The sequence below is a fragment of the Anser brachyrhynchus genome (assembly GCF_964034855.1).
Source record: "Anser brachyrhynchus genome assembly, chromosome: 1".
In the NCBI taxonomy this organism is placed as follows: Eukaryota; Metazoa; Chordata; class Aves; order Anseriformes; family Anatidae; genus Anser; species Anser brachyrhynchus.
In genome coordinates, this window is record NC_137694.1 from 189,762,040 (window position 1) to 189,784,739 (window position 22,700).

A 22,700-nucleotide genomic window follows, 5' to 3' on the forward strand; every position below is an offset into this window, starting at 1 on the left:
AAACACTGATTAGAAACAGCCAAAAAAAAAAATCAACTATTTTTGTTGGGTAATGGTCCATATAGGCAAAAAACAAGGAGCAGGAACTCAGCTGGCCCAAAGCTGGAGCTGGGGGCTGGCAAATCCCTCTGGTTTTCTGTGGCAAGCGAGGCTCGCTAATTTCCACAGAACATAAAGACCAATTCCACCAAAAAATCCCTGAGGAACAGCCACGAATTGATGAATTTTATGATAGTATTTTTCTTAAAGAACTTGACTCCAGGAGGCATGAGATTAAATAAGAACCAAAATGTTCATTTAAAAGAACAGAAATTTCTTGCCTCCATCACTGCAGAAAAAAAGCTCCCCAGAGCTCTGAAACCCCCTTGCATCAGCATGTCACAGCCCAACAACCAGGAAGTGCTCAGCTCATAGTCTGCCTTAAAAGTGAAGTTTTCCTTATTTTCAATAACACACTTTGGGACAACTTTCTATTTAACCAGCTTTGGGGGCCTGTGAATCATATTTTCAACTTTTCCGCTATGAGGCCTTGACTTTTGTGTCATCAGGCTAAGGTGGGACCTTTGTAGGTATGCCTGGCTGCATAAGGGAACACACCAAACTGCAGAATTTTAGGGAAAATGTTACCACTGCCCGTGTGGTACTCACATTATTTTTAATAAAATCAGATTTTTTTTAATAAAATCATTATGCTTTGTTTTGGGAAAAAAAGTTAATTTTTGTTCAAGTTTTCTAGTCTGACAAAAAAATCTGAAATATTGAAAGACATTAACGAGCTCCCTGTAATTTTGTGGAGGAAGAAGAGTCATTTCTAGAGCTATTTATTTTGTTTCAAAACCTATTGTACGACCTGGAGGAGCAGGCACAAACCCCCAGGAACTGTGTAGGTGGAGTTCGGGAGGGCAGTGATCCAAGAAGCCCTGACTGATCCAGGTATGGGCAACAGCACACCATGCACAACTCAGGTTTCTGCTCAGCGTGTTCTTAAGTACTCATAATCCTGCTCTACTCAGTGCTGAAAAACGAGGCTGTCCCTGTCTATACCTACCTCCCGTGTAAAGCCAGCTGGAACTCACAAACCTGGTGTTTTAGCTCAGGAAGTCCTCTAGGGCCTCATTAAAGTCCCAAGGCTCTGATCTGCTGCGTACATTCAGACATAACATCCCTAACTCTGCTCAAGGTGCAGCTTTAGGATTTGCTCGAGTCACACAGGATGCCTGAGGTTGGAAGGAACCCCTGGAGGCCCCTGTTCCCACCCCTGCCCAAGCAGGGACACCCAGAGCAGGCTGCCCAGGACCACGTCCAGGCGGCTTTTGGAGATCCCCAAGGAGGAGACCCCACAGCCTCTCTGGGCAGCCTGTGCCAGGGCTCCGCCACACTCAGTCTATGGTTTCAGGCATCTCTGCTGTGAGCAATCCCAGCCCTAGACTTGAGGTTAAATTGCTGTTTTCCAGACTAAGAATCTCTTAAGCTTAATTATAGCAGCTCTGAGAACCTCTGTGGAAAGCACGTACACCCTAATGTTTTCATGGGTTTTCATTACCTACTCTGTCATCTGTCTGCCCTGAAACAGAGAAAAAGTGGGGTAAGATGTGTCAAGAGCCCCCCCCCCAAAGTCAAACCTATATCCCATGCCCCACAGGCATCAAGGCCAAAGGGAATCTCTGAGGTCACAGGACCCACCTCTGCTTGTGTTTTCAGCACAAGACAACAAAAAAACCATCACTTCATGTTTCTAATTCATCAACTTCCATTTCTTTGTTAATACAGTAGTCTCTGTGTGCAGTAGTCTAAGATACACTGCCACGAAAAGTCCTCCTGACAAACACCACCAGATCAAAGAGAAAAAAACAGAATTTAGCATGACTTGTTGAAAAATGAATGGTAAGGTTAAACAACAGCTTAGGAAATTATGCAAAGAGTAAGTATGCATTCAAAACAAACCCTTATAAGCAATGCTGAGAGTACTCTATATAACAGCCTTTCAATGGGATATAGCAACTGCTGTGCTATGCCATTGCCTTGATATAAGCTCACAGGAAGGTACCTTACCATTCTTTTCTACCCAATGTGGCAATAGAAAATAGATCTTACGTGGCAGTCATTTTAAACTGTGTACCAAAATAAGAAGAAAAAAGAAAAACAAAACTTGATCATAGAAGACCTGAGATGTTTTTGCTGTAGCTCTATAGTGAAAACAATACTGTGCAACGTATCATTACCATTGAAAGGACCAAAACCCTAGCCACTAACATGAGCATCCCCAGCTGCCCTTTGCTCACACCGCACTTCTCTGGGGCGCAATGCTTACCAACCTCCAGCAGGACTCCGCTGCTCCTCCACCAGTCTCAGCCTCTGTGCAGAAAAGGCTTCCTCTGGCAGCTGTGGGGGCCAGAAGAGAAAACCAAGCAACGTATTCTTCCAGCAGAAGTAGCAGGAAAAGGCTACTCGGTGCAGGCAGCAGCGAGCACCACCAGCACCACTCGTGGTGTGGTTACCTACCAAAACGCGGAGTGCACGTGTGTCCTGGGAAGCCAGAAAACACTTCCTCGCTCATTAGCATCGGAGCCTCCTACCTGGGGAGGCACTAAGCTGCTCGGGTCATAAAATATTAAACATCACCGACTGAAACAGATGCGTTCGTCTCAGTGTCGGGCTTTGGCACCACAACAGCAGATGAGAGATGCGGTATCAAACAGCGCTCCCGAGAAACAAGGAAGGTGACCGAGTCGCAAACCACAGCTTGGCATGCCGAGTATTATTCTGGTGACAAGTCAAGTATTTTGTTCTCAGATCTGTTTGCAAGGAGCATTTTTGTGCATTCGGCAGAGAAATCAGGAGGGGATAGCGATTACAAAGAGCCGCCGCAGCTGAGCCTTTCAGACCATCGTGCCAGCGCACCCCGTTTCCCAGCAGGGCGTTCCTACTGGGAAAACCCGAGAGCTGCACGGCATCGCTGTTTTTCCCACTGTGGTTCAACCAGCTGGATGCTTCTGAGCAGAACCGTAATGACTCCGCAGAGAAATGTTCCACCCATATAGGGACAAGACATTACCTCACCAGAGCCAGCAGCTTCAGTGGATTTATTGCATATTATCCCACGGTGGTTATTTTTCCTCCCCGCTTTAATTTTGTAGCACACAGTGATTCCTTGATACACGAATAATTTGCATAACCAAGCTCAGGCTCATTTTGAAGCATGCTTAAAAGAACATCCAAATGCCACGCTGCAAAGCTCCACGGGGCTAGGAATGGCACATCAGGTTTCAGTCTTGTTATTAAATCTTAATACTTCCTGAGGGCTGCGCACTCTTAATTTTTCCCAGTGCTTTTGCCACACCACAGTGTCATTTCAGTACAAACCAGATGAAAACCTGCACAGATTTATCTGATCTGCTCCTCTATCAAAGTTTTTGAACCCAGCTTTCTCTCAGAACCTAAGGAGAAAAGAAAAAGTGCAACATGGAGAAGCAAAAGATTAAAACACATTGCTGTGTTTTTAAAAAAGTGAAACACTAGAGAAAAAAAGATTAAAATGCTTACTGTTCTCTCAAAGATACAGAATGATGGCTCTTGGCAGCTAACTCACAAATTCCAGTTTGTTTCCTCACAGTACCTAAAAATGTACAGCTTTTTTATTTTTTTCCCTCGTTTCCTTTGTTGTTATTGAAATTTGCTGCAGAAATACGGTAGGACACCACTATGTGCTTTATCTAGGGACACAGCATTTAAAAAAATCATGTTCAGGGAATACTCTGGCCCGCATTTATCACATCTTATAGTGGAAAGGAGGTTAATGATGCCGCCTTGCTACATCAAGCCTGCAACTCTACACCAAGCTCTGTAGTTAAAAGCAACAAACAAGCACTCTGAGGATATGGCAGCACTCGTTTAAAAACACTACCCATGCATAATTGGGGGGGTACAACTTCTGCATTATGTTGGCTCTTGGACAGCTCTTGGTTTACTCTCACAATCCACCCTACACGCTGCATACCTTCTGGTATATACAGCTTCTGTGAGGGTATTCAATTGTACACTTCCTTGAGCTTCTTTTTTTTCTTTTTAATTATTCAGTGTTGGAATTAATAAACAGTTTAGAAAATGAAAATGTCACGGCTTAGTGCAGAATGCATTAATTAATGAAATAGGATGCAGGACAATTTAAAGGTACATTTCCCAGAGGCAAAGAGCTGATCCTCTTCCAGCTGGCATCCAAAGCAGCGACATCCCATTGACTGCAATGGGAGCCAGTGGGCTTAGAAGATGCTCATCGTTTTACAAATGACAACAACCTGGTTTCCATAAACAATGGCAGAGCTTGGGGCTTAAGCGCTGTTTAAGAGCTACAAAGTGCACAGTATGCTCAAAGGGATTAAATATACTTCAAAAAGCAATCTGCAGATCTCACAACAAATGTTATAACAGTTTGATCCAAACACGCATGCCATCAAAACTGCAAAAACCTACTAGTCTCTCCCCTGCTTTCAACCTGTCCTATAACGAAAGGTCTTGGGGGAAGGAAACAGGCCAGAGGAATTAGCTTAGAAATTTAACTCTTTTAAGGGCTTGGTCTGCGCATACTCAGAGGTGGATTGGCACTTCTGAGAGCTAAGGGTAGTTTGGGCCTTGATTTATCAACCGGATTTGAGGAAATTATTGGGATCAGATTGAAGCAAGATACTGTTTCAACCAAGCTCTACCATAGCTTCTCCCCATATGCAACAATGCAATAATGCCACTTACAGTAGTGTCTGCAGTGCTCTGAAGGTAAGGTGACACAACCCAAAATATCCTGATATGCCCTTTCCAGAGGCAGAGAGAAACAAAAGGTAGAGTTTTTACCACGGACTCTTATAGCCTCTCTGGTCTGGATGCAGTCTTTATTTCCCTCTCGCAGCCCTCAAGTCTTTGCCATATAACTGCTTTCAGCCACCCAGCAGAGAAGAGGGATGGGGGAGATTTCCAGGAGTGGTACCCTCATCCCTGCTCCATCCCCAGCTGCCCCACGCCAGCAGGGAGGGACAGGGACCTGCTGGAGGGGGCAAAGCCCAGAGAGTGCAGGTCCACCATGCCTTTTAGAAAACCACCACCAAAGAATCAGGTGGGAAGTTATGGCTCATATTAACATGTAGAAACTCACCTCAGCAAAACAATTATTTCTTAGCAACTGGATTTCTCTCAGGCTAAATTCCTGGGGGTTACACTCAATGTACTCCCGCTCACAGAAATGAAAGTTTCCTTCTAGAACTAGGCCAGGCATTTCAGACCTGAAAAATATTTTTTTCATATCAATTACTCAATGTTTAATCTCCTGAGACATGCATTTTCTACTCTGGTTTTGGTCATTCCAGAATATGCCCTCATTTTCAATTGCTCACAGGCAGACAGTCAGATACGGTAGGGTTTACACAAACACATGGTAAGAAACAGACAACCTCAAAGAGATTACAGTAGGCTGAGATAAAGCACAGGGAAAATGCAAAGTCAGGTGGAAAAAACAGTGAAATGCTTTGTCCCAGATCACCAAACAGATAAATAACAGGACGGGGGAAGTGATGATGACCTCCCAATGCTCTGTTTACTTGCAAAGCTTGCTTCCTTTCTTTTAAGCACACCAACCTTCTCCTTAAAAAAAATACCTTGTGTGGTATTCTCCTAAAAATATACGTTATGAAGAGATGCTACACTGTATGCTCACTTTAAGAAAGCTGGAATTTCAAACACAATGGTACACTAAAATGTAAATCCCCAGGGCATCTATGCAAACAAACCTTCTTTGTGGCTAGGAAAGGAGGGGGAGAATTCACACACCACACACACGTGCACTAGGTCTGTCCAAAAGCATTTGAGACAAAGCACATATCATGCTTTAGCTGAGAAAATGCAGGATCAAAGCTAAACCAGAAATTATTATAACCTACCCCAATTCTGACCCTAAACAGGGACAGATTAATTCAATATAAAAGTGTTAATCCTTGACGGCATGTAGTTATTTGATTAGGCAACGTGTATTGATCAGCAAAAATTAATTGACATCACAACCCGTATTGACAGCTGTCCCTTGGCTTTCCCAGTTTAACCAACGTGACCTAACAGAATCGTGGCTTCAGAAATGGCTCAACTGGACAGTGCCCTTCTTCAGGGTCTGGCTCCATTCCCTGCCCCGGGCTGCCTTCAAATGGACAAAGAGTCAACACTTCTCCACTGCTAAGGTGCTTGCTTACAGCTTGAACATTATCACCTCTTTCCTAGCTCTGTTGCTTATATATTTTCAGAAATGTTTAGACAGGAAATCTACCATTTTCAGTTCCCTAGCTATAAAATTCTGCCTTCATCAGAGCCTGCACTGCCTCCCAGCCCAGGGCTCCCTTTGAATTCAATTGATTTTTGTAGCTGCAGATCATTAGTTATGACCAAACTTAATGCGAATTCCTGTGGGAACCTAATGGACAGCATGTCTCAATTACAGGTCTGCCAAGCCATCATTACTGTTCACACCACGTTCAGCATGTCTGACAGCACCGGGACCCAAGAAAACTTGATGCAGTAGGCAAGACTGGGAGGCTAGAAAGTGTTTCAATACAGGAACAGGTTTCAATACAGTTACCTTCAAGATAAAATCTCTTAAGAGAACAATTTACAAGTCAACAACTATTTGACTGTGGTCTGAATTTAATATTAATCTTAATGACATGTGCCACAATAATTTCTTTTAAATCATTGCAATATTTATTTTCTCAAACTGAAGTCATTTCCGAAGTTTATAACACTGTTAAAAATTTGCAGTGACTTAGTAAAAGTGTAAATACTTCCCTGCTTCAGAGCATCTGACTCATACTTGCAAGTCTACGCCTCTCCAACTGCCCCTTACTTGTTAGCCATTGGAGCTGTCTTTATTCAGCATTTCATTTCTCAGTTATTTGTGCATATTAGCAGGTATCTTGTTGCTTTTTTTTTTTTCAGTATAAAATGAGTAGATGAACAAGGAGTGGGAAAGAGATGAAATATATATAATGAAAGAGTTGCAGGGCAATATATTTTGAAGTCTTTCTGCATTCATTTCTGGGCTATTCAGGATAAATGTGAACAACCTACATACTGTGCATGTGTATGAACTGATAGGTTAGGTTATAAAGGTTACATCTACATTGGCCCAGCTTCAAAGCAGTTAGAGAAGAGACTTCACAATCAAAATTTCACCCTTGCATTTCCATGTTAGAACAGAGCAATTTCCCTTTGTAATCTACAGCATCTCCAGAGTTCATGATTCTGATCTCTGTTGGTATTTGCTTTTAGTGCTGGAGCCAGCAAATGTTATTCGAGCAAGTAAGGACCTTAGCAGACACAAAATGTAAATACCACACTCAAGAATACCTTTCTGGCCAGTATTTACATCTGAATTTGTCTGCTTGGTTAATGAATGGTTCAAACTCCACTATAATAACCCTGAAATAAGTCTGGAAAGTTTTGTCCTGTCTTTAAGATGAAATACCACTTGTATTGGCCTTCGGTGTTGCACCTAAATAAAACAGAGTGGCAACACAGTATATACTTGCCACAAGCACGTAAAAGCATTGTGCAAAGGCTACGTACCCAACAAAGTGGAACACTGCACAACTCACAGCTTGCTGCCCTCCAGATATACAAATGCAACCCTGAGCAGAATCTGGCCTGATGATTTGGAATAGGATTCAGATAGACGGCCACATTTCTCAAATGGATGAAACAGTTTAATACTGAAGCATAACGTCAGCTAGACCTGTACCATCAGAACCCTTTGTAATACATTTTGTCTAGGATGTGCAGTCAGGAAAAATACTGCTCCAATGTCAACTCCCTTTTATTTCAACCCAGCTTTTGTTGCCTCCACTGCTGGGATCCAGCAGGGCCAGACAGAAGTGGCAGGTGGGCAGCTCCTTAGATCAGAAGGTGTCCAGAGATGACACATACCAAGGGAAATAAGTATCCAGCATACAGGATCACATTTTGTCACTGCCCAAAATGTTCTGAATCACTTTTCTGGATATAAGTACCTGCTTCCCCCAGAATACCAAAGACTTGTCTCCAGCTCTTCTCCTGGTGCCTTACACTGAGTTCTAGGGCACAGTACTGCAAGAGGGCAGAAACCTAGAAGTGAGGAAAAATTAGCACCTGGTTTTAAACAAGGCTTTTTAGCCCTTTACTGGATTTAGCCCTAGCTCTCATAAGGCTTTCCCATCAAAGGAGGCTTTTGAAAACAGGATTTGTCTATTTTGAAAATCCTTGACATTACTTAGGTCAGCGAGACTGCTCAAAGAGACAATGGCTTTACAACATGTACAAAGAAACCACAGGAGCTCTGTGGGAACATGCTTTAAAAGACACTGTCCCCTTTTCAGTTACCAGGGTGCACATCATCATGGGGAGAACAATTTTGTTAGCAAGAGCCCATGGCCTGCTCCAACGCTTATCCTCCCAGGGAGGCAAAGGAGACCTGCAGGATGTCTCCGTCTGGTGCATCGCCACCTCCTGCAACACCACTGAAGACAACTCTGCTTCCATGGGCAGCTGGACGAGGTGACCTCCAGCATTCCCTCTCAGCCAACATAATGTCATGATCCTAACAGGAGCTGGGAAAAAGCTCGTACTTTCACCTGTTGCTGTAAATAAGACATACATTTCTCATTTGGTTCATGGGTAAGAGGTGGAGTTGGAGCCAAGCCCACTTCAGCATGTATGTACATATGTTTGTATACATATATATGTATGTTTAACACTTAGAGACAGAGCCTACCCCCCACTCTGAGCAAGAAGGATGGGGAAGTGAATATTTATCTCCATATGGGAATCAGGTCCCAGGACACAGAGACCTGGGCACCCAGGGTAGCACACCATTGACGGATGACAACAGTGACCTTTTTAGTGTATTTAAAGTTCAGCTAGAAAGGTAATGAAGGAGATTTGGGGGAGAAAAAAAGATCAAAATAATAGTTTCAAAGCACTGTACCTATTTTAGACATTCTTACATCATGTTTCCATAGGAACTGGAATGCAAAGGAGCATGCTGTAGCTGTGTTCACAAATACATGGTTTAGTGGCTTGTAAAGGGTTGGTTATGGCCACCGTGACCACTCTGACAGCGCCATGTACCTGCTACCTTTGCTGCACTACACAACCTTAGCTATAATGTTTGCAAAATCTCAGAAAAGTACTGTTTTCCCCTTGTTTTTCTCTCTCATCCTGCAGACACTGATTTCACATCCTCCCGTAGCCATGGTGCTCAGCACTGCCCAGCCAGGCCCACCAGCAGGCTGAAGGGCACCTGGGTTTCTACCAGGCATTTCATGAATCACGTGAGAATGAGGACAGCTCAAAGAGCAGGATCATGTGGATACTGGAGAGGTGGTGTGTACTAGGCTTTTACATCCATCTTTGGCTTTTACTTGGGCTTTTACATCCATCTTTGGCACCCACCTGATGAGCAACCTTGTGCAAGGCACGCCAGGTAAGATCTGCTCTATCTGTTGGCTGCCTGATGTATCTAGTCCAGCTCTGCAGGTAAGCACTTCCCTGGCCAACAGACACCATATAACCTGCCAAAAACAGACCCCACAGAGATCTCTCAACCCAAAGCACCCACCCAGCTGCCCTGGCCTATACTCCCTTGGTTACACCCACACGTCAAGCCCTTTGCCCACAGCAAGGTGCCCTGTAGCAACTGATTCTTTTTCTCCATTCAATATCATCCAACACAGCAGCACGTCTGTGTTGCAGCTCTCCCGAGCAGTACTTTTAACTGCATGAAGGCAGTGCTGCATGTCCTAGAGCAAGGTGTGGGCATGTGGGTGTGTTTGGTAACCCTCGCACAGGGGGTAGAACCATGAACATTGTGGGGAAACAGACCTGCTATGTGTCACCCAGGAGTCCTCCAGTAAGCAGCCCCTCAAGTAAGCTGTCCTCAAAAATAGAACAGGTTTTGTCCCAGAAGGAGATAATTAGATTGCTCCAGAAGACAAGCATATGAAGCATGAAACATGCATCCAGCCGGGAAACCAGAACCTGGGACTGAGCCGGAGAATTAAGCTATTTAACTGCATAGACATCATGTACCCAAAGGGGACAAAGTTCCTCCAGAGTGGTTACGTGAGATGAGATGTGCACCTCTCTCTTGGACTTGGCAAGAGCCTGAATGACCAGCTCTACTTTTAGATAGTGAAAATTAGGCTAAATGACTCCATTTCCTGCACTTTCTTGAATATGTACAATGGTGTAGTGTCATTTACAAATGGGATCACTGTCATTTTCATCAGTTCATAACAAGTGATGTGTAAGAACTAGTTACCTGTACTTATGATTGAGATAAAAGTAGAACTTGGTTTTTGTTTTGTTTGTATGTTTAATTTATAAGAAAAAAACCCTTAGTATTCAAATCTGACTGGTCTTAAGACCTAAATTGAAACAATCAGTAAAACACACACTGTTCCTTGGATCTGCTAGGCTTAACTTCATCATCCCACAGCTAACTCAGCCAAAAAGCTGAAGACTCACCTTCAGACCAGAAGCATCATTCAGACCATAGCTAGGAAGGCAAAGTAATTTCAGCCCAAATGTCTTATCTGGGCAGGAGCCAACTACACATAACCTTACACTATTGTGGAAGTTGTTAGAAAATATTGATGTTTTAAAGTTAAATTTTGCAAATCAACAGTTGTCTATAGCACAGAGGCATTTTACAAACACAAAGAAACAATTTACATATTTAGGTACTCCGCTTTCTGCGATATTTCTTTCTCATCAAAAGAACTGCAGGCGTAGGTATTTTCATAAGAATTCCTAAATAAATCACAGGCTTGACAAACATATTAATGTAGGATACTTGAATCCAAGTCTTATTTCAAATATTACAAAGACAGTTTCAACCACTGGAAGATTAGAAGAAAATATCTGGGGAGTCCTGACAGCCTCATATTGAAATACAGTTTGGTTATTAAAAAAAACCTAGAAAACAATTTTTGTCTTTAGAACCTGATCATTTAAAAGAAGATCTCATTTAGCCCAAAGCTCGTATTTTAAGGATCAGAAGGACTATGCTATAAGCATACACATTACCCTTGCTTCTCTGCCTCTGAAGTCATACACTGAAGTGAAAGAGACATACCATAATTCCAGTTTTCCGATCTAAGTGAAATACACTGGCTCAAACCTATATCACCACAGAGACTCAGGCAGTGTGTAAGTTTTGCAAGTCTGCACGTGTTTGCACAACTCCAGATGCGAACGTTGAGATTCCCAGCTAGGAACAAATCTACAAGCCACAGTGAGATGTACTAAACTCAGAGTGGTCTACTTCATTGCCCAGAAACACTAAACAAAAACAACACACACAGCATACAGAAAGTATAGTACATTGATAGCATATAGATGCTGGGATTTTGATACTGCCATCTTTTACACTGAATAACTCAAAGTCTATAACAAAGAAGAGCACAGTGCCTTGCACTTTGCAGGTCAGCTGTATGAACTCACCTGAGTACCCAGCTCTCTGCTCCAGGTCCCTTTGCAAGCAAGTCAGATCCAGGCCTTCTCTCTTGCATTCAAATTCTGGATAGGCTGTTGTTACCTGTGACTACATCTCACTCCAGAAAACCATCACTTTTAGAGATTGAGATGATGCACAGCGCAGAAAGGGATGCTGCAGGACCTCCCTAGAGGCTTAGAAGGAGCAGCTCTCTGCCCACTTGCTCCTGAAAGCATTTCTCCAGCTTAGCTTTCCCACGGTAAATTCTCAATGCAGGGAAACAATTTAAGAAAAAATCCGATCATTTAACCTACAGGCTGTAGAGAAAGGAAGAGGCTGCCACAGTCGTGCATGTTCTGAATGCTTGGCAGGTACACAGGCGCAAGGGGAATGATGCTATAGATAAGTGCAGACAGAAATAGCTAGAAGGATGAGCTGGCTCAGGGTGCTGGTGAATGGCAGTGATCTTCCTTCTCCTGTGATTTCACCAAAAGCAATAGCTGAGCTGCAGATTCGCCAAGCATGCTGGCAGGAAGGTCACCCCAGGCTCTGAGCCTCACATGGAAAACCTTCTCACACAGATCCCATCCCTGCCTTGGGTGGAGGTGTGGGGAACTGCATCATCTCTGCCTGCTTCTGACTGAAGAGAAAATGCTCTTGCTGTGTGCCGTGGGGTTTGGTGCTATTCCCAGAAATCCTTCTGGGAAGCTGCTGCTCGCAAATCCCCCACACTGCCAGGGAAATCCTGCAACTCCATCTCAAAATGCTGCCAAAGCACCAGCCCGAGGTACCTGGGCAGCCCCTCACCTCTCCCGCAAGAGCAGCGTGAGTTCGTTCTCCCTGCTGCTCTTACCAGCCTGCACAGGGACAAATAGAGCTGTCACCTGTCACTCAAGCAACTTATCTGCAGAAATACAAAATAGACATTAGGGTTTTGCTCAGCTGCCACCATTTAATAACCCTTTGTTTCCTCCTCCTACATGGCAAAGGATAATTTTCTTCTAAAACTGGAAAACAGCCTCACCCAATTGCACCTGTGCTGACAAAAGAAAGATTAAAAACCCTGATTAAAAATCATACTTTCTGATGCTGCTTGGGCAGAAACAACAAGCCAGCATTTCCACTGTGGGCTATCAGTCCCAGGAAACCAAGGTCTGCAGCTGTTGGTGCAATGGGACAATCCTGAGAAACCCCATGGCTTGGACAACATTGAGACAGGCAGGGACCCTTTGAGCTCACCTAGAGCTCAGTCTAGGGAGGGGCAATCCTAAGCAAATGTGAGGAAACAAAAGATTAGGACAAAAAAAGGAAGTGATGGAGTAAAATAAAGAAAGGAGAAAGGTGCAAGCATCACTGCTGTTTTCTTACTGGGGGGTGAGGGCAATGAGGGGGCATGATAAGGTGCTCACGGGAAAGAATACAGACCTTAGGAGATCGGGACCAATGCACAGACAAGTGACTAAGTGATAAAGCAGAAGTCCTGAGAGGGGCAGGCAGCCCCCTCAAAAGCCAGCCCCTTTGTAAAAACTTGTATTAGTCTCCTGAGCCTGAAAATGTCATGCTCTTGATACACGGCCCAAATCCCTCATTCTTTGCTCCCTTCTAACTGCTGCAGAGCTGCTCCTGTGGTATATCACTGGTTAATGGCAAGTTGAGTATGAGCTAGCAGTGTGCCCTGGCAGACAAAAGGCCAGACTGGGGTACATCAGCCACCCAAGGGAAGAGATTATCCTGCTCTGCACTGGTGCAGCCTCACCTCCAGTACTGTGTGCAGTTTTGGGTGCCACAGTATGAAGACAAAACTATTAGTGAACTATTAGTGTCCAAAGGTGGACTATGAAGATTGTAGAAGGTCTAGAGGGGAGCAGCTGAGCTCCCTTGGTTTGTTCAGCCCCGAGCAGAGCAGGCTGAGGGGAGGCCTCATGGCGGCCTGCAGCTCCCTCACGAGGGGAGCGGAGGGGCAGGCGCTGAGCTCTGCTCTCTGGGGACAGCGACAGGACCCGAGGGAACGGCATGGAGCTGGGACAGGGGAGGGTCAGGCTGGGGGTTAGGGAAAGGTTCTGCACCCAGAGGGTGGGCGGGCACTGGGACAGGCTCCCCAGGGCAGTGGTCATGGCCTTGAGTGACCACAATAGGACAGCAGCCAGTGCTGCAAGCTCAGGTCCCTTGAGAAAGTCCAGATCCATCCCTGTAAATTAAACATGCCCAGGGAGCTTCCCAGAGATGAAGTTAAGAGATGAGGTTACCTTCCTACCTTCCAAGGTACAACTGAAAGAAGTGATTACATGCAAACTCTCTAACAGGACATCCTGAACTCCCCAGACAAGCCTGGAAAGTAACTGGGAAAGAGGTGGTTGGCACATTTTTGACCGGATCCCCTGTTCCTCATCTGCTAACACAGCCAAAGCCATAGCTCATGACATGGTTTTCACAAAAGCTACTGTCTTTATCTCCCTTCACTTGTCTCAGCTACCTCAAAATAATAAAAAAATCAGTAAGATATGTTTGTTATGGTAGCAAAACTTGAAAGTCTAAAATAAATTGCTGTTGAAATAATGCTGAAAACAAGACACTTGAGGTCCAGAAAGAAAAAGTACTGAATGACAGCAGAGACAAAGGGAAACTTAAATTGGATGCAAATAACTGCAACAGCGATAACTACCTTTAAACAACTTGTGCCCAGAAACACCCTCTTCAGGCACATTTCTTGCTGTTTTCTAGGGAAATTAAATTTTTTTGAAGAATTATTGTTCATTTTTCTGATTGTTGTCTTGGTAGACAAGAACCAGGGCCTCATGACAGTACTTAGGTGGTGCTACAGCAACCCACTGTAGTTTAAATTGTAGAATTAAAATTCACTAAATAGAAAGTGTGTGGATAAGTAAAATCAAAGATTTGTCTGAAAAATATGCAGGGTGTAATCCCCCCCCCCTTTTAAATACTCATATCAGTCAAGGTTATTTCTACATTGATCTGAAAGAAGGTAAGTTTGAAAAGCAAGTATGAACCAGAAACCATTTGACAATTTATTGAAAGTTATTTTGCATAAAGCAGCTCATGATTTCACTCCTCCGTGTACATACTTTGCAAGGCTTTCACAGTAAGGTGATCAGTTAATCACATTTTCTTTGTTAAAGGGGAGAACTTGGTTGAAGTATTTATGGTTTGGTGTTTATCACTCAAATGATGGATATGAAAACTAGAACAGTAACATTTAGTTAAAAGCTTGTCTTGTAAGTTATTATGAGCTATTTATGATTTAAAAAAACACCAGAAAAGTAAGCAGTGTGCCTCCCCGATACATATTTCATCTGAAATTTAACACCTAAATTTCTTGAAATAACGTTGAACTGGAGTCCTATTTGAGGTATGTTAATACAACTTACTGCTGTGCTTTTAGTTCCCAAGTTTGATGAATCGAGGGCTACTTGCAATTAAAACCTTATACCCTTTTAGAAAGCTTTTGTTGCTGATCTTTTATAACAGTTAAAAGCCTGCCTTGGACATCTGCAATTTCTCCCCCCTCCAAAGGAAGAGAACCATCTTAAGCTCCATCTTAAGCTCCTTGTTTTACTCCAGATAAGGACTTGTGATAACAGTAGCTGGGAATCTCCTTGTAAGTAAGGACACACATGCCACTTATTTATCAGCACAGTTTTGAAGCAACAGATGCTCCTCCACCTACTGAGCTACCATGAATTCCAATCCTGTACAAACAGTACCAAGTCATTAAAAGAGAGGGTACCCAGTTTACCTCTAGGAAAAACTGGTGACAAGTACCAGCAATCTTCGTGAACCAGACTGCAACAACACAAAAGCATACAAAACTTCTTTTAACCAAAACAGGAATACAGCCCAGAGAATCATGTAAGTAAGAAATCAGACAACAGGAACACCATGACCCCAAGCAACTCATGAAAACAGAGGCAATAGCACTAAAAAAAAAATCTAAGAGGCTTTCTTCACCTGGAAAGAACTTGTCTCACCAATATCACATGCTACATTTTAAAGTGCTTTTGTAAGTATAGCTTCTGGAAAAACATCAGCACTGATTTGCTGCATAAAACCCTATTTTAGCTAAATACACTTGCATGTTTAATCATCTTTTGTCTAATGTAAAGGCACCCAAATAATAGTTATTGTCTACTGCAGACAACACATGCAACAAGCTAAGATCATCAGCAGAATCAGTATTCCTGATAACAATACATACAATTACCACTACAGAATAACAAGTCTGGAAGAGAGCCCAGTTGTCTATAATGTATTTTAACATTGAATCTTAAAAAGAAGATTTTTGTTTTGATTTTTTTCTTTTAATCTAAGCTAATTTGGTGTTTGTAGGGTCTGCTAGATTGAGGCTGTAGAGATGGAAGTCCTCCTAAAACTGGAAAACTGTCACAGAAGATGTCCTCAGCCAATGTGCGGTCCAGAAATGCTCCTCAGTTTCTTCATGCACATTCATCTTCGGCTTTTCTGAGAAAACTGCCAACAAGGATTAACTTTGTTTGCCATTTACTGTATTCAGATGCTTATCACCAGTATTTCATGCTCTGATCATCTTCCTATAAAGAAAGTTGAAGTTATTTTTCATGGCAGTTGTCCTCTCAGATTACAGAATGCTCATCTTGCCTCGCGGTCAGAAGCAGAATGAAATATGAACATGATACTTCTGAGGATGATGTAAAAGACATGTAAGGAATAAACACTCCCCCATCGCAGATTCCACCATTAAAAATGGAATGAGCTCCTACGTATGAGGTTTTACTTCACATCCCTCTGAATATGTCGTAAATAACTAGAGCATGTATATGCTCCATGCGTCCTTTTCAACCTCCTGTCCTGTTTCAAGCAACTTGGATAGATCAGCTGAGTTTCCATAAGGTTTGTGAAAGCTGATGAGCATGGAAAAGAGAACTCTATAAAAATAGTATGAATAAAGGCTGTAAGTTTTAACTTCATATGAAAATAAAGCCTCTGTTAGAAAGAGTTCTTCCTTAATGATGGGAAAGCCACAACTGAAATAAGATTGAGACACCAAGGGATTCATCTCTTCATCAAGGTTTTTCTCCCATTGTGACAGTCTGTTACCTAATAAGGTGCAGCTGTCACTGATATTTCCCCACCAATTACAGTACCACTAAGGGCCCTCCTGCATGTGGTTTCTGATACATGAGGGCTTAGTGTAACCCAGGGAAAATACGAATTAGTCATGAGACAAACCCAATGGAAACCAACCTTCATTAGCTCTGCTGCAGGTTTTGTGATCACTAGTGTAATTATGGGCTTCAAAACTTCAGAATTATTTAATTGTACTGATTTCTGGTGTATACCACTTCACATACAAGCTACAATTGATGAATGGCTCGGTTGCATCTGTATATGAAAGGGATTTAGATTTATTTTTTTCCTGAATCAGTTTGGATTTGCCAACTAAATTTTAAATAATGTCCCATTGCTTGGGTTAGAAAGTAGGGAGAACTGGAGCTCCTAATACTCAAACAAGTTCCCCGAAGTTATCTGAACATAGTGGAAACTCTAGTCAGTTCAGCGACAATTTGTTCTTCTTTTCCTTGTTTTTACTGATACTCTTATTTGGACATGATAGCACATGCTGTGTGCAAGAAAAGCTTTATAAGTACTGGAAACTCTACATAGGAAATCTCATTTACAAGCGCAGGACTTTTTCTTCTAGTTCCAGCTTTAAAGACCTATAATTCAAACATAGGGCAAGTAGCAAAACAGAAGCAGAGATGTGCACTGACCTGACAAAGTGTCATGAAGCACCAGTAACAGATCTCTGGTGAGAACTAGAGTTTAGTGTCGTTTTCTAGCTACCTCTCATTGCCGTTTCTGTGGATGCTAAACCTAAAGCATCCTCAAAGAAAAACAACCTCAATTCACTTACTGACATTGAAGACTAAATTATACCCAGAACTGTTTTTTCCTTTGTTACTGGTATCTGCTGTGCACACGTGGCTACTTACCAAGTTACATGGATTGAGGGGACTATTCCAGTACCTGGATTCAGCCTCTAGTCATGCTTGGTATCAATTAAATATTTCCAGATGCCTGAGCAAAGCCAGTCTAAAAGAGTACCCATGCAATTAATGAGTGCCATGCATTCTCTTCAGTGCACATGAAAATGGGTCAGCAACATTTTAAAGTGTGCACATGACCCTGCCCTGGGGAAGAGAAGTATAAAAATGTCTTGAGGTGCCTTCCAGATCTGGGACTACAAAATACACCATTGAGATAGTGCTCACAGACTTTAACATATCACAGACCATTTTCCCTTTCTCTTTCAAAGTTTCTGTTGGGTTCCTGGATTTTACTTCCTCTTCAACCCTCTAAATCCTACCTCTGCCTATCCATCCCTTAGTCTCCTTCCAGTTTTCTCACCTAGTTGTTCTCCTTAGATTGTTTTCTCTAACCTCGTTTCCACATCTTCCCTTCTATATTTCTACTTAGCTTTAAACCGTGCTTGTGGTCATACTGTACTGTTTCATTAAATTATGTATGAAAACAAATGATAAGTACCATTTTAAGACAGTTGAAGCTGCCAAGGTTCTTACATAATTAGGTTAAATTAGCTATGATAGACCTGCAACACTAATAGATTTCATTTTACTCACTACACCTACTGTGGCATATCATCATGCCCAAAGACACTGACACTAACAGCCAGTGCAAGTGGTGTTGTGTTTTATCAGCCTTAGTAAGCCAGACATTAATACATTTCTGCACAATTCCCTGCAGACAGGGCCAGTGCCTGTGTAATGATGTGTGTCATTCTGAGCACCCTCCTGCAATCTGGAGGGCCCAGCCATGCCAGCAGCCAGCCTGCTAAATGATCAGTTAGAAGTGAGAATAAAGAGCTGAAGCTGTGCAAATAAGATGCCTGCTTGTAACTGGGAAGTGAAGCATTAGTCACCACGCTAACAGAACATCTTAACTACAAAAAGGACCATAGCATATACAAATCAAGGCTCTGCTTAATGCTGATATTTAATAAGAGGATTACATATTGCACATAATCAGAGAAGTTTTCATATTCACTCCTCTGCACGCCCCACGCAGTTCTCTGGTCACTCAGAAGCGCAACACTCAAGATGAACTCTTAGAATATAGAAGTTAATAAGCAGCAGAGAGGGCTGAGTTCTGTCAAGTCTGTGGGAAGCTGACTTCTCAAAGATCTCTTCTGACAATCTAAAGCTATTTTACAGAGCACCTATTTCATCATTGCAACAACACAAGGCTGCATAAACTCTTCCACCTCACTTTGATGATGTCCGCAGAAGATAAGTTCCTCCATTGACTATAGAGTTGGATGAAGGAAGTGGTGTCTGGAACAGGGCTTGCAGACTAAGCAGCAAGGCCCAGCAGTCACACTGGGAATAGAGACCAGCCATTTTCTTCTTGTGAATAGCAATTATTTACAACTTTAAGCTCACGCCACAAAGGCGAAGAGGAACCTCACTGCTTTACTCTGTCCTTTCCTGCCATGAAGGACATGTCACTAGGTGGGCCAGATCCAGCCCTCAGCTCAGCTGGATGACTAGATTCACAGAATCATTAAGGTCGGAAAAGCCCTCCAAGATCATCTGGTCCAACCAGCCCCCTACCACCAATGTCACCCACTAAACCATGTCCCTAAGCACCAGGCCCAACCTTTCCTTGAACACCCCCAGGGACGGTGACTCCACCACCTCCCTGGGCAACCCGTCCCAGTGCCTGACTGCTCTTTCTGAGAAGAAATGTCTCCTCATTTCCAACCTGAACCTCCCCTGGCACAACTTGAGGCCATTCCCTCTAGTCCTATCACTAGTTACCTGTGAGAAGAGGCCGACCCCCAGCCCCCCACACCTTCCTTTCAGGCAGTTGCAGAGAGCAATGAGGTCTCCCCCGAGCCTCCTCTTCTCCAGACTAAACAATCCCAGCTCCCTCAGCTGCTCCTCAGAGACTCAGGAAACAGATATTCCTTATAATGCCCTTAAACCATGTGTAAGCAGCCACATGTCCTGCAAAGGGTAGCTCTGAGTCATGGAAACTTTTATATCTATAGACAAGACTGAAGGAGCATAAGATCCACTATGTCCTGTAGCATTTTCTTCAGGACACCATCCTATCAGTGATTCAGACATTTCCTTGGAATTAGTACAATGAATACTTCCCATGGGTCAAGCAGCCACAGCAATTTTTGTATCTCTAGCAAAAAACTGTACTCCAGGAATATAGTTTAGGCCAGCTTAAAGGATACTGCTACTGTAACAATCATTCCAAATGCAGTTTGCATTGCTATAAACCAGCAGTCTAAAACTAAATCCAAATCCCTTTTAATGACATTTACAAAACGGATCCTTGAGGATTTTATAATCCCAGGGGCACAGATTGTGTTCTCAATATGATAAAACAATGAAGATCCAATACTCTTCAACACAGACTTTTTTATGGAATATGTGAAGACTGCATTCCCAAGCAATTCAAGATGCCTTTGAAGCCCCTGGCAAAAAAAAAAGGAGAAAAAAGTCTCTGAAGCAGCAACTCTAAGACAAAGAATATCTTTTTTCACTGATGAAGACAGGATGATGGTATGGAGACATTAAATCCTTTCGAAATGTTATCACGAATATGAAGGAAAAGACTAGTTCTGGCAGGATGTCCAATGACAAACCCTACAACAGGCAGGGTGGGAAGAGCCAGCAAACCCTGGCAGAACCAGAAGGGTCAGGTCCTTCCAAGCAGTTAGTGAAATTGAGCCTCTTGGCAAATCCCACTTCTCAGAGTGGAATGTCACATTATATATAATTTTCCTGCATTTGAAAAGCCCTTTGCAGGCACTACACATTAAAGCATACCATTTCAAAGCAAAGACGCTCCCCTGCCCAGTAAGTCAGTACATAACTGAGCACTACACAAGTCAGGTCATCATGGTAAATTGCTGGTGCTGTTTCAATAGCAAGTATCAGAAGGCATTCAAGCACCAGCAGCTTCCTTTTATGTTCATGGTCTATGTTCTGTTGAAATAATTAGTTTAAGTCCAAAATACTGAAGTGAATCCATAGAGTTCACATAATTTATTCATCTTTTATAAGAGAATAGCCATTACCAGGAAAGACTTACTTGAAAGGGGAGAAAAATAGAATTATTCTTTAAACTTTTTTTGCTAGTAATTTTCTGCAGAATTAGAAAATAAAGTAGAACCAACTCATCATTGCTGAAAAAGCACAAATAGTATACAGCAAGAGTTTAAATCATCCACAATCATCCTCCACACCTAGCATCACCAGTTAGCATCTCTGGAGATTCAAGCAGTGAAGTGTAACAAAAAAAATCTGCAAGAGGCACAGAAGTGGTTGATGAGAAGCAAATTGGCCAAGAATGGTTTTAGAACAAATACACAGGATATAGTAAAGACATAAAAGGTGTCCAGGGCTGAGAATAAGCACCATCTACTTTCTTGACCACAAAGGGGAGGCAGAGGTTGGCACAGGTGGTCCAGCAGGGAGCTAAACACCAGAAATTTGGTGCTGAAAATCTAAGGGATATTATGGGAAAAGTGACAGAATTTGAAGTAGGATGAGTTGCAGGTAACTAACTCCCAGGCAGTAAGTAGCCAACTGTGCCCTCTGCTCAGTGCACAGAAGAGGATGAAGAAGTCTATTTCGGTTGCATGCCTTGAGTACTTACAAGCAATTCGTAAAGGTATCAGGCTGAGGTGCAGAATGAACACGGTAGGAGATCGGGCAGGTCAGGATTAAAAAAGGAGTCTCAGAAAGAGCTGACCTGAGCAGTGGTAACTGCAGCTGTGAAATGTGGTAGATCCAGGTCAGCCCCAGTCAGGAACAAAAAAACCTGCCCAGGGATGGACTTATGAGCTGTGGCCAGGCAAAAATCAGTGTTATGAAAAACATTTTATTTGGAAGCAAGTGCAGTGTCAACAGCAGGAATCTAAATATAAGAACATTAATTCTTCCAAGCAAAAATGCTGGAAAAAAATGAGGAAGGAAGTGTCAAGTAGGGCAGAGTTTGAGGAGATTCGTCAATAGTTGTAAAAAGCAGTGCAGTCATTTTTGATACTTTTCCCATGTTTTAGGCTAAAAAAAGGAAAAAGGAAAGTGGCTAGGAAGCTCTGAGAGGCTGTTGGAGACCCATGCTGAAGAAAGCCCAAGGGAATGGGACTCAGACAGATAGGGAGGTACAAGGAGGAGCTCCAGCTGCCAGAACATTCACAGCCTTAGTGATTGCAGACAAGGTGAAGGGAGGGACAAAAATGACCAGGTAGACAGGGAATCAAAGAGACAACACATGAAGACTTGCTGATAGTAAAATAAATTAGAAGGATAAGGGAGGCCAGAAATTTGTAAGAAAGCATGAGTGACACAGGTTGCTGACTTTTGGGCTGCAGAATGCGGTGACAATCAACACTTGTCATTTTCCCACCACCACCACTCATCACAGCAAGCTTATTCTTTATCATATAAATGATAGATTAAAAATTTAGTACAGATAAATTCTTCATATTTGAGGCTGGTATAGTCAAAAAAGCTTGAGCCCCTTTACCTGCTCCTCCAGACTTTCCTCTGCCTCTGTCACTGCCTGCACCATTAGCAAAGCTACACCTTTCATACCCTTCAAAGTTTCATCTTCACTGAACATTATCAGAAGTCCCCAGAGCTCTAATTTGTATCCTGTTAGTGTTACATGGGAATTAAACTAACAGATGCCAAGCCAATTGCCCAGAAAATTTTAGCAGAGTAGTCTTTGAAATTTAGTATGAGTGGAACATGTATTCACAGCAAAAATAGAACAATGTAGGTTTCTTTTAGAAGCTGTGACATGTTCGTGGTTTCATGTATTCTATTCTAACTTAGAAGTAGCATAGATCCCTAAATACATGAAATATTTATATTACCCTTATGAGCAAAAAGGGAGAAATACATGTTCTAAAGATGTACACCTGAGGAAACTCAGGTTTTTCCCTGTTGAGAAAAATCCTCAACATAAGCAACATATCAATTAATGTCAGAATATATTCTTCAGGAAGACTTTGGAGATTCCCTCTTTTCTTTTAAAAAAGGCTATTGGTACACTATCTTTTCTCATATTCAGAAATGGATCTATTTACTTTTCTTCTGCTTCTTGTGGAACCAGCATGCAAAGCATGCTTTTGACTCCACAGAAGCAGCATTTTGAATGC

At 42.6% G+C, this 22,700-nt stretch overlaps 1 protein-coding gene across 12 annotated transcripts in view; it reads right to left on the reverse strand.

Annotated features, from left to right (window-relative positions):
• The window catches only part of MTUS2 (microtubule associated scaffold protein 2), a 285,432-nt gene that overhangs the window by 244,947 nt on the left and 17,785 nt on the right, over window positions 1-22,700 (reverse strand). Inside the window, exons 3-8 of one of the 12 annotated variants that reach the window (XR_013940620.1) lie at window positions 5,144-5,270; window positions 3,544-3,616; window positions 2,503-3,437; window positions 2,316-2,382; window positions 1,684-1,818; window positions 3-1,564 (exon numbers count right to left, since the gene is read on the reverse strand). The exons of 6 other annotated variants lie outside the window; for them this stretch is intronic. The gene's annotated coding sequence lies outside the window, so the exon portion shown is untranslated. 5 more of the 12 variants (XR_013940617.1, XR_013940619.1, XR_013940616.1 and 2 more) reach the window with 5 other exon arrangements.